This window comes from Macrotis lagotis, chromosome 3 (genome assembly GCF_037893015.1).
Source record: "Macrotis lagotis isolate mMagLag1 chromosome 3, bilby.v1.9.chrom.fasta, whole genome shotgun sequence".
NCBI lineage: Eukaryota > Metazoa > Chordata > Mammalia > Peramelemorphia > Peramelidae > Macrotis > Macrotis lagotis.
This window is the reverse complement of record NC_133660.1, coordinates 35,652,032-35,664,654: the sequence shown is the minus strand read 5'-3', so window position 1 is coordinate 35,664,654 and position 12,623 is coordinate 35,652,032. Positions and strand designations below refer to the sequence as shown.

The 12,623-nt window shown below is 35.8% G+C and overlaps 1 protein-coding gene across 3 annotated transcripts in view; it reads right to left on the bottom strand.

Moving 5' to 3' along the window:
- The window catches only part of MTHFD2L (methylenetetrahydrofolate dehydrogenase (NADP+ dependent) 2 like), a 134,827-nt gene that overhangs the window by 46,384 nt on the left and 75,820 nt on the right, over positions 1-12,623 (bottom strand). The gene's annotated exons all lie outside the window — the stretch shown is intronic.

Below are 12,623 nucleotides of genomic sequence, written 5' to 3'. Positions count from 1 at the left end.
TGATAGATACTCAAAACCTTTTTGGCAACACAGAACTCATTGCCTTGGAAGGTAGCACATGCCATTTTTTCCCCTTCAGTTCTAATTGCCAGGAAATTGGTCCTTGTATCACTGAATATTCCATTTAAACTTCCCACATTGTCCCCAAATGCTTCCTTGATTAATCTGATATTGTATTGCCTTTTCTCTCAACTGACTTGAAATTCTTACTCATAACTTGAGGTACCTTTGCTCTTCAACAATGGCAGACACAAGCTCTCCAGAAGTCTACTATTTAAATACATCTTACCACTCACACCTTGGGGCAGCGAAGGAAGACTGTCAAAATCCTCCAGGTCTGCCTAGATCAAGAATTTCCGGGATCCTAAGAACTCAAATAAAATGAACAAAAGTCCTTTTTTTTAGTGGTCTTTCCCATGTAAACAGTCAAAATGGTGGAAAGGGAAAAAACATTTTAAGGTATCTTTTCTAGATTTAGATATGTACCAGAAAAAATATATTTAGTTAAAAAGTATGACTCTCCCATCAAGCTTCAAATCTTGTTTGGAATTCTGGTACTTGTCTTTAAGAGACAAGGCAAAGAACCCCAGAATCTTGATTTGTAAGGGGTCTCATCTATTCAAACCTGAACTTGGAAAAAATCATTAATATAAACAAGAACCAGTTTTTGCTTGAAGCAGTAGAGAGCATCAAAGAATCCTTAATGCCTGAGGGAACTCATTCTCCTTCTAGCTATCCCTAATTGTAGAGAGACTTCTCTTTACATGAAACTAAATTCTTCTATTTGCAACTTTCATTCACTGATCCTGGTTCAGGTCAAACCAAACAAGTCTATGTTCTCTTCAATGGGGCATCCTGTCAAATATTTGTCATATGTCCACTCCTCTCCATGTTAAAAATCACCAATTCTTTCAAGACCCATTACTATTCCAGTTGCCCACTTTTAGCCACTTCTCTTTTTTTTGGTTTTTTTGGTTTTTGCAAGGCAAATGGGGTTAAGTGACTTGCCCAAGGCCACACAGCTAGGTAATTATCAAGTGTCTGAGGCAGGATTTGAACCCAAGTCCTCCTGACTCCAGGGCCAGTGCTCTATACACTGTGCTACCTAGGTGCCCCCACTTCTATCTTAAAATGTGTTATCTAGAATTGGACACAAAATTCTACATGTGGTCTGACCAGGAGAAAATAAAGATAAGCTTTTATATTCCTATTTTGGTCCTGAATCTGAAGCTTACTTTAATACAGATTTAAGATTTCATGGGGCAGCTAGGTAGTATAGTAAATAGAGTCCTGGCCCTGGAATCATAAGGACCTGATTTCAAATCCTGCCTCTGATGCTTACTTGCTGTGTCATCCTGGGCAAATCATTTTAACTGTCTCCCAAAAAATGAAAAAAAATATCTTTCTGGGCTTATGTTTTATCATATTCTTTTTAATTTTTAATTTATGAAATAAAACAAGCATTTTGGTAATATAGTATAATCAAAAAATTAACTATAAAGGACAAAAGAAGACAGATACTATTTGCTTTCAGAGAAAGAACTGATAAATAGAAGTATATGTAGTATAATTTTACATATATCTATTTGTCTCTAATGGTAATCATAGTTTTGATTTACACTGAGTTGTTAGGCCATTAAAAATCCCCAATATCTTTCTAAGTCAAACTGCCATCTTGTTATCCCCATTTTCTACTTGTAAAATTGATTTTTTTAACTGGAGTCAGTCCATGATTCTAGCCTGAGAGGATCTTTTGGAATCCTTGTTATGTCTTTCAATATATTAGCTATACCTCCTACCTCTCTGTCCCTGGCATACTGGATAAGAATGTTATCTAGACCTTTATCCAAGACATTGATTAAAAATGTTAAATAGCACAAGGTTAAAACACAGATCCTTAGGGCACTCTTCCTATAAAGTTGATATGAAATCATTAATGGATACTTTTGAAGTCTACCCATTCAGCCAGCTCTGAATTTGTCTAATTAAATTATTATCTAACCCACATTTCTCCATCATTTGATAAAAATATCATGAGAGAGCTTGCCAAATGCTTTGTTAAAATCTAGTTAACTACTCCCCTGACCTACTAGTCCAGAGGTCAGCAAACTGTGGCCTGAGGGCCAAATACAGATTGCTTTTTTTAAAAAAAATATGGTCTAGCCACTCATACTTGACTATTAAATCAGTGAAGAAAGGACATGAGCCTGACATGACCTGCTATTGATGAAGTCATGTCTTGGTTCTCTGTAACCATTGCTTCCTTTTCTATATGTTTACCCCAATTACCTTTAAGTGATACATTCTAGCATGTTCCAGAAAGCCAATATCATCTCAAGGAAAACTCTTCAGCCTTTGTACCTTTGAACATTGTAACTTGATGAAATAACTGAATAACAACTTTGCTTTGTACAGACAAAAGATGATTAAAAATGAAGCAAATGAAAACACATATTGTGAATTCAGATCAGACTCAGTGAGAGAAACTATAAGCTTCTTCTGGGAACAGTTGGTTCCCAAAGGAGAAAAGAACAACCCAGAGAACATCATTTGAATAGTCTGTTGTTCTTCAATTTTAAACTAGTTAGCTGGCATTAGAGCATGGTGGAAAAAGGGACAGGCAGGGCTCTGACTAAAGCAGCAAGTCACAGATCTAGGGAGTGGTGCCCCAGGGTGGGGCAGCAATTGTAGGGGAGAAAAAGAAAAACAATGAGGAACATGAATGCAGTGGATTTGATTTTCCTTATCTGCAAAATGAGTCTCTGACTAGATTTTTAAAGTCTCTTCCAGTTTGGAAAGCATGCCCTGTTACAATCTGATGAGTCTATAATGTTCTAAATTATCAAAACCAAAGCTAGCACATGTCACTATGGAGAGCAGAGGTTGACTCAGAAGAGTTTTCCTTCTCCTGAAGAGATGGGTCAGATTTCGTACCTTTTGGATTACACCTATTTACACACCAGCTCCAGTGACACAGTAGACAGGGCTTTAAATGAAGCTGGAGTTCAAATCCAGGTGTAGTTACTTTCTAGATATATGACCCAGGGCAAATTATTTAACCACCTTCTGCCTCAGTTTCCCCAATTATAAAATTGAGATAATAATAGTACCACAGGACTATTGTAAGAAACAAATGAGATATATTTATAAAGAATTTAACACAGTCTCCGACATATAATAAATGCCTATTTCTTGCTTTTCCCCCTTCTTTTTTCCATGGGTTGTCTCATCCTTCTTTTTAGGCAGAGAATGGCAAGAAAGGGGATAAATATTTGCACAGTTCCTCTTACTTGTCAGACACCATGCTATGTACTTCCTAAATATTATCTCATTTGATCCCCCATAACCCTGTCTAGTCAACTCCCTCTTCCTCTACCTCATCCTCTCCCATTTCCATACCCTTTAGAAGATTTGCCTAAAGTACCAGTTTCAGAGTGAATTCAAAGTTTGAGTCTTATAGATAATGACCTCAGTTCCAAGTGGTTGCCTTTCTCTGCTTCTAGAGGCTCATTTCTTTTCTTCACTGGTTTAGTAGTCATGTATGAGTGGTTGGACCATTTAAAAAAAAAAAGCAATCTGGATTTGGCCCTCAGGCCACAGTTTGTTGACCTTTGGGCTAGTAGGTCACAGGAGTAGTTACCTAGATTTTAACAAATTATTTTAACAGATTATTAATAAAATTATAATCATAAGATCGTCTCATAGACATAGAAATCAACAAGCCTCCAGATCATAAATTGTCTGATTGTTAGAGCAGGTTTGGCTCCCCTGCCATTTCTTAGTTTTAAGTATCCAAGGTAGTCATTGAAATCCTTACATTTGTTCTTCTTTGATGCAATTAAATATATGACTCAAAGGTAATTGTTATGGATCCTATCTTTATCTAGAGAAAGTAACCTTAAAATATTATCTAAAGCAGAAAATAAATAATCTAAAAACAATATAAACCTCTAGCTTTTCAAGGGAAAAGGAGAGGAGAAAGATAAAGCCCAAAAGCCACTTGGGTTCTTAGGGTAAAACAGTTTTATGATGTCTCAAAGGATTCCTTTAGTGTGCATTGAGGTGACACAAGGGTGGTCCCTGTCATTCCCACAACTCACCAAGAGTACTCATGGAGAGCTTCCCCCCATTACTGCTATTGGTACTACCCTCTAAGCTACATCCCAGAATGCACATCTGGGGGTTTCTCTTGTACTTTTTCAACTCACAGAGGAATTCAAAAATAACTGCTTTGGTGAAAACCCTGCCCTCCAGCTTAGAGTTTGTAATAGGTAATAGTCTCTTCTCAGGTTGGAAAGACTATAAATCCTATGAATCCATTCAGTTGCTGGGAAATCTTCCTCTCTGACCTGCAGGAATGGATCCAAATATGTAGTGGCATCGTCTCCACTAAAAGCATTTCCTAGATTGCTGAATGTATGTGTCTGAACATATATACCACTGAACCATATAAACAAACCTAAGAAATCCACTTAGGAACAAGGTTTACTCATTCCTATTCAGTTATATTTTTACATCAAGTCAGGAACAGCTAATGTTTATAGTGAAATCATGATAAATTCTTCTTCTTTCAGAAAAGATCAATTAGGATACTATTGAGGAGAGCAAGCACTCTTCTCTAATACATTAATAAATCTTTTTTTTTTCCTTTTTAGCTTGAGCATTCACTTTTTGACATTATTTTTGCCATCTCATGGTAGGTAATTCTCCTGGGGCTCTCACAGAATCTAAATTGGAAAATTTTGATAGCTCTATAAGTAATAGAGAAGCAAGAGTCCAATGGTCTCAAACCCAAATAGAAATGGAGGCAAATAAATCATTTGTTCAGTATACTGATTTAGTAAATCATGTTTAACTATTTCTTTTTTATTTGTGAACACATTAAAATTAGATAGGAACTACATTTTAACCTGCTTCTGATTGCACTTGAAACTATTGTCTCTGAACATATCTGACATCTCTGGTGAATTTAAAATATTGGCCATTGGACTAGGAGAAAGAAATACCTAAGTTTAAACTCCACCATATGATGTCTCAAAGGATTCCTTTAGTGTGCATTGAAGTAAGACAAGGGTGGTCCCAGTCATTCACACAACTCACCATTGATCCCTATTAAGAGCTTTCCCCCATGCTGCTATTGGTGCTACTCTCTTAGCTCCATGCCAGAATCCTTATTTGGGTGTAACATTTTTTTGGTGTTCAGTGGTTACTGTAAGATCTGACTCTTTGTGAACCCATTTGGGGTTTTTCTTGACAAAGTTATTGGAGAGGTTTGCCATTTTCTTCTCTAACTTATTTTACAGATGAAGAAACCAAGGCAAATAGGATTACATGACTTGCCATGGGTCACTTATCTAGGAAGTATATGAGGTCAGATTAAAACACAGGAAGGGTCTTCCTAACTTCAGACCTAGCACTCTATGCACTACACCATCTAAGTGCCTCTGAGTGAAACTGAGTGAGACATTTAACCTCTTCATTCTGCAGTAAACTGGAGTCAGACTTTACACCTTCAAAGACCTTTGCCAGCTCTAAATCTATTGTATTATGATCTTATTCCTCTCTCTCTCTCTCTCTATATATATATATATATTCTACCATAATAGAACCGAAGCTTCTCAGTGTTAATTTTAGTAACATCTTTCTCTTGGCAAGTGATCCCATTTATCTTATTGAGTGTGACTGTATGAAGTGAGTACAACCCTCATACCTAATGTTCAAAGGACCAAGTATAATGAACTAAAATTGCCCTTTATCCTAATAGCCCAAGAAAGTCCCCATTGTTATTTGACCGTGGCCTCCAGCGGATTCTCGGGAGACCATTGTCAGAATCTATGAATCATTCTTTTCTCCCATATAGAAAATGTTCTCATTTACATAATTACTCCTGGATTAGGAGTGCACCAACTAGTTTTCATCTAGAGTCCACACTTCAGATTCCCTAAGGGAAAGGAGGTGAAATGAGATTGTGAGAAAATAGTTTATGAATATGCAATAATAAAGGGCAGGTACAAAGATTTAGATTTGATCTGTAAATTAATTCCTGGCCATCAAAGTCATATAACAAATGTCCCAAGAGTCTGGGTCTGGTCCAGAAAGCCAGTCTAACTACATATTTGGTTAAAAACCCATCTGGGACTCTGGCAGAAAGTTATGGAGATGAAGGAATAATTCTTGCCCTTTAGATGAATTATTTTTTCTTTTGTGTGGCTTTGTGAGAGGGTTTTTCATGATGGACCCACAATTAAAGAAGGAAAATTCAGCAGAGTGGACTTGATGGAGATGGAGATGGAGATGGAGAAGAGAAGGGAGGGAGTAAGGGAGTAAATATATATAAAATATATATATATATATTTATATATATATATAAAAATATATATATATATATAATATCTACTATGGACCAGAAACTATGCTAAGCACTTTTACAAATATTATTTCATTTCTCTCTCACAATAGCCTTGTAATACTATAATTAGAAACTGAGACAACCAGAAGCTTAATTACTTGCTCAGGGTGGCCAAAGTATTTAAGCTTCATTTCAGTATTTGACTTTTCAGATGAGGGTAAAAACATCCACACTGAGCCATAGGTAAATATTAATGTTTTTGTTACTTGCTGCTTTTATTTTGGTGAGGTTTTTTTTGCTTGTTTGTTTTGTTTATTTTTTTTGTCTTTTTCCATATAGTTTATCATTATAATAGATTTTGGAGGAGGGCTGGAAGAATGATGTTAAATCTCAATGGAATTTAGCCTTATAAAACATTTTACATGTAATCACATTTGTTGCTCACAACAACATTTTGAAATAGGTGATATTATTACTTCCGTTTTACAAATGATGACACAAAGGCCAAAAGAGATTATTAAATGATTTATCCAAGGACCCATGACTAATAAGTACCTAATTTGAACTCAGGTTATCCCGACTAAAAGGCAATATTTTGTCCTCATTACAGATACCTTTAAATAAAATACTCTTTCCTCCACTACTTCCTTCTTAATTTTAGAGTTTGTAAGAACATCAAAAGTTACTCTTTATGTTCAATGTACTATGAAACTAGGAACTATGGCTATGTAAACACACTTTACCCCTTTACCTTTTTTTTTTTTTTTTTTTTTTTTTTTAGTTTTTGCAAGGCAGTGGGGTTAAGTGGCTTGCCCAAGGCCACACAGCTAGGTAATTATTAAGCTCTGAGGCTGAATTTGAACTCAGGTACTCCTGACTCCAGGGCCGGTGCTCTATCCACTGCGGCACCTAGCCACCCCAACTCTCTCCCTTTTTCTTGGAGAAAGCTGGAGAAGAAAGACTTAAACCAGTTGGTGCCAAAGAAAACACCTGACCTTTCCAAAAGTCATGATGGTAATAGCTAGGAGCTGGGTGGACTACTCGGAGCAATCACTAGAAATTAGACTCATCATTTCTCCTGTTAGAGGTCTGGACTTGATGTCTACAATTGCCTTCCAGTCTTAAGGAGAAGGGAAATATGTCTACTCCTTTTCCAATTTTTTTTTTGTTTCAAATAACTTAAATAGCATCAACAACCATCAACATTTGATTCTGACTTGTCAAAAAAAATTTTTTTTGATGAGTATTTTAGAATTGGAGAACATATTTAGAAAGGCTGCAAGATGCCCTGGCTCTATGTTCATTTGGCTAAGAATGGGACCTTTTGTGAGTCACTTTATGGTTTCCCTGCCTGTTAAAGTGATGAATAACGCATGGAATAACCACCATACAAGATGACAGTGAGGGAGGCAAAGAAGGCCAAGGAAAGAAATCCTAGAAAAAACTGTTAAAACTTAGAAGATATATATATATAGGATACATTGTCATTTTTCTTCACAATCCCTGCTTCAGTATCTTAATTTATGCATGCTAACGAACAGTGGTTCTCAAAGTAGGGTCCGTGAGGCCCTCTGGAGATCCCCGATTCTTTCAGAAGGTCTATAAGGTCAAAACTACTACAGTAATAATAATAATAATAATTATTATTATTAATTAAAATAGAACCTTTTTCAACAACATATTTGTTTGAGGCTAGAATTATTCATATACTTAAATTAAAACATCTCACTGTAGTTTGAATGCAGAAGCAGATAGGAAAGTCCAATCATCTTATGTTAAGCCAAATAGATTTGTCAAAATATGTAAAACAAGGTCACTTTTTCAGTAATAATGGATGTACATAATACACATATAAGGGGCTATATACAGGTAACATACATATATACATATATGCGTGTGCCTATCACCCTGAATATGTATATACTTTATGTATATTATATAGGTATAAATATATATAATTAATAAGTAAACTTTTAAATGGATCAGTTTTAATTCTAATATAATAAATATTGATAGATGTATCCCATAAACAAAAGTGATTTGAGTTCCTCAATAATTTTTAAGAGAGTAAGGGCTTAGGACTATAAAAGTCTGAAAAGGTCTAACAAATCACAAAAGAGAAGGAAGAGAGTCAAAAGGAGCTGGGGCAGAGAAGAGGGCAATCTGGCCTTAAATGCTGTCCCTGGAACAATCTGGTTGTGGGAGCCTGAGCAAGTCCTTTCCAGAGTTCTAGACAGATCTCTGAGAACTCTGTGTAGATATCTATAGCTACAGCTAGACACATGCAAGACACATGCATACATACATATATGCACAGAGAGAGAGAGAGAGAGAGAGAGAGAGAGAAAGAGATTTCTCTATTTAGTTATGTCCCCCTGACAAATTATATAGTGCAGTATCCTGAGGAGGTTGGTATAATTTGCCAGGAATATATTTATCTATATCTATCTATCAATCTATCATCTATATTTATCTATCTATCATCTATCTATCATCTATCCTATCCATCTATCTTATCAACCTATCTATCCATATATCTATTCTTCTATTTATTTCTCTATCTGTCTATATACATATATATCATTCATCTATCTGTCTGTTTATCTATATCTATCAATCATCTATCTATCCTTTCCATATTAACTATCTTTTAATCTATCCTTATCTCTCTATGCATCTGTCAGATTGTCTATTATCATTGTCTATCTATCTATCATCTATCTACATCTATCATCTGTCTATCATCTGTCAATATGTCATCTATATTTATCTATCATCTATCATCTATATCTATCTAGCTATCTAGCTATATCTATCTATCCATCTATCTATCTATCATTTATCTATCAAATGTTTATGTCCACACATATGCATATGAAGGGAATATACACATATATGGGGAGCTATACATATGTATATTTATCTGTATATTCGTATAGATACATTGTCTATCTCCTCCTAAATGTGTATATATGCACTTACATAGAGCCCTTTATAGGAGTATGGTACACATGTATGTACTTCTACTACATATATGTATATATAAACATGAATTCATAAACTATGTATCTCTATATTGTTTGCATACACATAGAAACATATATTCAATATGTATTTATACATATATATTTATACATATACATAAATATATACAGACAGATGTGGTTATAAATATCTATATCTATAAATGTATACCTAGCTATGTCTCTCTTTGTATATATATATATATATATATATATATAATATATATATATAGTATGTATATCTATAAACCACTATCTATATGTCTGTATATATGTGTGTGTGTGTGTGTATGTTTGTTTGTGTATGTGTGTGTGTCTTCCTCTCCAATTTTCTATAGCAGACTGTCCTGAAGTGGAAGAAGAGACAGCGTGTTTAGGGGCTGACAGAGGAAAAATGTGTTTTTATGATGAGGAAATCAAGACGCCAGCAACGAATTGTGAGGTGGGGAAGACCGGTAGCTGTCAGCCTTGGACTGTATTAAGAAGAGGTTGGGTTTTTTCCGCTTTCATTTTTTTTCTTTCTCATTCTCTGGGGTCTTCAACAAGCAGAGTTCCCTTCTGAGCTCTGTAAAACATGACTTGGAAGGTAACTGTTTAGCTTCAAAAAGGGTTCAGAGGGGGTGTACTATCTCTGGGTAAATCACCCCATCCTGAAGAAGGATAGATTATTTAGAAGCCCTCTCCAGCCTTTGAAGCCCTCTCCAGCCTATTGCTCCAGGCAAATCTCTAAGGTTCTGCTTCAGAAAAAGTGCCAAATCGCCTTGTTGGGAGGATTTGCCTTCTTTGGGAATTCCCTGGGGTCATGAAAACAAGGTCTTCTTAAAAGTCTTCCTGCGGAGATAGCTTCCATCTATTCTGTCTACATCTTGGTTATTGCAGATTTGTTTTCCCCATGAGTTACTTCAGACCAGTGATCATAGATTTTCCTTTCTTTGTACAGTGCCTCAGATTTAGTAGGTTCTTGACAAATGCTTCTGTGTTAGAGGCTGCTAGATGACCTGGTGAATGGAGTATTGGACTTGGAATCAGGTAGACCTTGATTTTGAATTCTCCCTCAAATACATACTCACTGTGGCCCTGGTCAAATTGCTTAGTCTCTTTCAGTCTTAGTTTCCCCCAACTGAAATTGTTGTGGGTATCAAATGGCATATTTGTAAAGTCCTTTAAATGCCTTAACTTTTTCTGTACTGACATTTTTTTCTTTCATCCCAGTGCTGAATATTTTGTGCCAAATTTGAGCCAAAATATTAATTTCACAATGAATCAGTTACAGCTGCAATTTATGTTTCATCCAACTTTTTCCTAACTACCCAATAAATTGATTTGAAACAACTAAATAACAAATAAAATTTACAGAAAACATGTATTTCTTCAATATAACATGCTCTCACAGGGGCAGCTAGGTGGCATAGTGCATAGAACAACAATCCTGGAGTCAGGAAGACCTGAATTCAAAGCCTACCTCAGACACTTAATTGCCTAGCTGTGTGACCTTGGGTAAGTCACAGTCCCATTGCCTTAAAGAAATAAAATTTAAAAAAATAACAGATAGTATTGAAATACTCAGAGTTATTGTCTTTGAGGTTGTGGTTGAACATCTCAGATCCCACTGACTACCCCCAACCCTATTTTGTATAAAGAAATTACCAATGTTTAGCCTTTTCAATGAATTTCTAAAATTAAGAATTGATTGTATACCATACAGTGATTGTTCTGTGTGAAGTAAGGAGAGCTTCAGAGGCTACAAAAGATGGTTAAAAACAAAGATTTTTTTTTCTAGGAGAGTTATATAGATTCATGGAGAGGTGGCAAGCCAAAGTGGCTCCTGAAATCCAGGCATCATGAATATCTTCTAGGAATATAGAAAAGGAAAATAAAGGCCTATATGAAATTGCCATTAAACAGTCATTTACCATGAAATTTCCACATCTTACGCTAAGGATCTTCCTTAATGAGCTGCCTATGAATTCTCCTATGTAGCATGCTAAAATCAGAACTCAAATACTTTTTCCAAGAAAAGCATGGCAATTGGTACCAAACCTGCGGCTCAGGGGAGTGAAAGATACTCATAAGCCTCAACCCACTGGTGACTGATCATAGGCCTGATGAAATCATTTTACTTCCTGCTAGTTATTACATGTTAGAAAGTTCCATTCAACACTACACAATCAATATATTCCCTTTTGGAAGGGTCTCTACCCACACTACAAAGTACAGTGATACTCTCTTCCATTTCAGGCATTGGAAGACAGTCACCACTCTTCAATTATGCCTCTGTCCCCCTAACTTGCAGGTGCAGACTCTGAGTCACTGGGCTTGATCTCATGCCATAGTAAGCCTTGGTGAGATGACATAAACAAGATATTCAGAACTGCCAAAGAATTCAAAGGCTGGAGAGGGCTTCTAAATAATCTATCCTTCTTCAACTGCTGGCAAGACCTTGTAAGGAAATGAACTCCCTGTCAATGGAAGAGTTGAACCAGAGGTATGGAATGACCACTTAGCTAGGGAGGACTCTTCTTGGTTTTCCAAGCACGGGGAAGCTGGAAGTTCAGGGATCAGAGGAAAGGATACTGAGAAATAAATGAATAAAAGAAGAAGCTAAAAGAACTTCTAGCTGGACCCTGACTTCTAGAAAATAAATGGATCAAGAGGTCTTTAGAATAATCACAACAGGGGCAGCTAGGTGGCGTAGTGGATAAAGCACCGGCCCTGGAGTCAGGAGTACCTCCTGGGTTTAAATCCGGTCTCAGACACTTAATAATTACCTAGCTGTGTGGCCTTGGGCAAGCCACTTAACCCCATTTGCCTTGCAAAAATCTAAAAAAAAAAAATAATCACAACAAAAATAATCATGAGATAACTCACAAATCACAAATATAAAGGAATATCATCTATTTTCCATATATTTTATTTATATTATTCTAAAACAATGGATCCACCATAAAAAATTTAAATCAATAAACTCAACAAGCAGATAATACCAAGAATTCAGTACTTGCTATATGTAATAGTATGTGTTAGGTGCTAAGCAAATACAGAAAAAGAGAAAGTCATCCTCATCTTCATACAGCATCCAATTTACAGAATGAAATATGTAGTTCTAGTGGCTACTGGCAGTTTCAAAAATAAGGAAAAGTTTCCTTACATCAAGACTGATACAACAAACCCCCTTATTTAAAGAAATACTTAAATATTTCAAAATCAACAGTAAAGAGATCTTATATTATAGGACTTAAACTCTTGACCTG